The sequence below is a fragment of the Orbicella faveolata genome, unplaced genomic scaffold (genome assembly GCF_042242905.1).
Source record: "Orbicella faveolata isolate gen_17 unplaced genomic scaffold, um_ofav_v1 contig_36, whole genome shotgun sequence".
Taxonomy (NCBI): domain Eukaryota; kingdom Metazoa; phylum Cnidaria; class Anthozoa; order Scleractinia; family Merulinidae; genus Orbicella; species Orbicella faveolata.
The window spans coordinates 6,966,469-6,970,006 of record NW_028301565.1 but is presented as its reverse complement, the minus strand read 5'-3'; positions in this window follow the sequence as shown (position 1 = coordinate 6,970,006).

Here is a 3,538-nt window from a genome sequence, read left to right as displayed (position 1 = left end):
TTACTGGCATGAATGTAATGTGCATAATAGGGTAGTTCAAAGGTAAAATAACATGCGATCTCCACCTCGTTGAACCGGATGCATCAGACTTCTGTCCCTGCACTGTGCAAAACAGGATTTTGCAAAAAGGATCGCAGAGGCACTTTGAACTTGAAAACATTAGGTGTTGAGCTATCACTGTTATTTCCGTTAACAGTTATCTCGAGTTCTAGATCATCCAAAGCTGAAGTGTCTCACTGTATATCTTTGACATTTCCTTCTTGTGGAGATTATAGCGCCCCAAAATGATGGACATTGTCTCGGTTTTAGCGTTCCGTCATTAGATGACTTCAAATAAAGATGCCATGATTTCTGGCTACGGGTAAGAATTGGACACATGGTTTTCGTATCAAGGTAACGTCTTTGTGCCATCAGGTAACATGGCTGTTGCTCCAGGATAATAGCGCTTTACTCCCTTTTCAATACGGGTACGAATGGGACATGTCCCATGTCAAGGTGTAGTCTAATTTGACTGGAAGGACGTCATGCCAAGTTCTGCCACTGACTGCAGTGTTCGTATGAGAATCCATTGTCTTTCCCCCTCCTTCCTTAAATACGCTATAAGGGGATGTGTATCCCTAAGGGTTTGGTGCTGTTTTGTTCTGAATTGAGACAGAGATTTTTTTAACATCTTAACCTGAACTAGGGGGTGGTTTGCACTCAGCCCTTTTTTTTTAAAAAATAAAAAATAAAAAAAAAAAACATTTGACCAGTGAGCCTGGGGCTCGTTTAAATGTGAACGTGTATGCTAACTGAAAATTAAAATGTAAAATTTAAATATATTATCTATTCAATAAAAGTACAAAAACTAGACTATAAAATTTGAAATTGAAAAACTAGATTATGAAATTTAAAAACTAGACTATAAAAATTTAAATATATAAACTAATCGATACAAAGATTACAGCAACAATTGGCCTCGGTAGGCAGTTGAGTGCTGCTTAAAAGAAACAAGTTTGCTTCCCCATAAATATCTGGAATTTGCAGCCTTTCCTTGTAAGCAGAGGTCATGTTTTAGACTGACTTGTACTTATTTTAGAGGTGTAGAGTAACGAATCGATATTGGACTCATATTGGGGCTAGGTCTGAAGAAAAACCACATATTTTTGTCTGAATTAGGGTAAGCATTTCAGGCAGCAGGCCTTGCACCCCACCCAGTGACATGGTAACATGACCTGGAACATGAAGCAATCAGGAGGAAGGCTGGGATTCCAGTTCATGACAGGTTTCCTAAATTTGCGATCTATTTTGCCCATCCGTTGGTAGGTAAGTCGAAGTCGATAATATTCTCGTCAAATCCTCTTCTCTACATTGTATTGGTATTGTAAGAAGAAATTTGAGTTTGGTCACTTAACACACTGCGACACGTCCCATCCTGAATCCTGTTTTTGTAGTGGTAATGAAACTAAAGATTACTAAACCAAATCCACAAACGATTGATTAGCAACAGAAGAAGATCGCATTTTTCTCAACTGGTTAAAGTGGCGTAGTTGGCAATATTCTCTCATGGAGTACGTAGTTGCTCATTTCACGGTTGTTCAAAGGGTGGATGACACTATCATAAATGACTCCCCCTCTCCATTACTGGATAGTTATTTATCCGCTGGACAGCATTATCTTCCCTTTGAATTGCTGGGACCAGAGTTCTGGGTACAAGAAGTATCGGTAAGAATTTAGATCATTTTGCAATTGCCTGTTGGGAGTTGACCTTTAGCAGGATGTTTTGACAACGCCTTTCACGGTTGCATTAGATCACGAGTCCAGGGAACGTTCTAGGTTTTGCCATTGAGCCCAGGTCCTCGCGTTCCATCCCTTGCGTTTGAGCCCAGATCCTCGTCTTTGAGCCCAGATCCTCGCGTTCAAGCTCTTAACCTTGAGCCCAGATTCTCACGTTCCGCCCCTTATCCTTAAGCCCAGGCGTATGATAGCGAGTGGTCACTGATTAAGCTGCCTGTCATGTGCGAAACAAGTGAAATTTCCTAGACTCTCTTTATATTCTGTATTAGACTCTTAATGATGACAACCATGTTCAGTCTGATCGAACTCTTTTATTTGGTTTTTTAGACATACAAAAAACAACGCAGGAAGGCATAGACAATGAACAGAAATGATAACATTTAACTGAGAGAAAGATTTAAATAGCTTGAAGTAACACCTGCAAGCATTATACGTACAAGGGGGCAGGGGTGAGTGGGAAACATTACGAACGCCGGGCGGCTAAAACTTTCAGCGTGAGAACGAAACCTGACCCTCGATTGCAAAATAATTTTAACGTTATCTCCTTTTTGGAGTTTCGAAAGTAAAGTGCAGCTGGGACCATGGGACAGAAACGTCCGGTTGAACATTGAAACCAATTCAGCTGCTAGCGTAGGATATTCAATTCTTCACTTATTATTCAAGTCTAACCTTTTAGCTCAAAAAGAGTTCATTGATAAGAAATGATGGTGAAAAACTGTTGTTCTGAGCAGGCATCTTTTTTCTTTTTTTAAAGTCGTTACTTTTCATCCTCCAGCTGCGAATGGTAGCATGACATGAATATACGAATATAATTTCATAATGAGAATTTTTAGCTGTTACGTGTTCCGTCAGGTTCTTTAAGGGAGAAACACAAACAGTCGGGTATAGCTGTTTTTAGTTTTTTTCTGTTTTGGTTCAGTATAGGACCTCCACAAGTAAGCACTAACCATCTTGTGATGTGGATGGTTTCGAAAGCACCGCGAAAAGTGGATGACGCAACATGAGTCATTTGCTTTTTTTATACTCTTTTGTGTCGCCTGACGTTCTGTAGGCATTGTTATCAGTCAGGCTCAAGAACTAAACGCTCATCAGTTCAGACTCGTGAAAGCTTCGCCAGAATTGATTGTCTGAATATCTGTCAGTCTTATCAGCATAAAATCAAGAACGATTGTCTGATATTGGGGTTCATGTCTGTTTTACAAAGGTGCTCTCATTCATCTATTTCTTAATTCCCTGAATTTCTCGAAACTCTTTGTAAATCCGGAGCCCCTTCAATAACATAAAAGCACATTTTGTCTGTGAGAGATCTCATTTAGGGACGAGGTACTTAAGCTTAAGCGAAGCGGCAAATGTATTTGAGGTGGCATGATCATCGCTTAATTTAAAAACTCACTACTCAGTAAACTGTTTTGTTCAAAGTTTTTACGAGTTTATCAGCCGGTGTACACAAACTAATGATCATCCACGGTTAGCATAGCAAACTAACGTATGTAACTCTTAACTGCTTTGCAGAAAAAAACTGTTGAAACTGAATCAGAAATACATAACAAAAAAAATACCCTTTATCCATAGCGAAATCGGTCCGTTTAGCAGCTTTACTAGAAGATCTTTGTCATGGTGAATTTATCGCATTAAAAACGCGAGATAAGAATGCCAGTTTATTCTTTTAACAAAAAGTAGTATCTCTACCGCAGGTCATTTGGGATTGTCTATACCAGAAGAACGACAGCTTTCCATTGTACCTCATTGTGTTTACGGATCG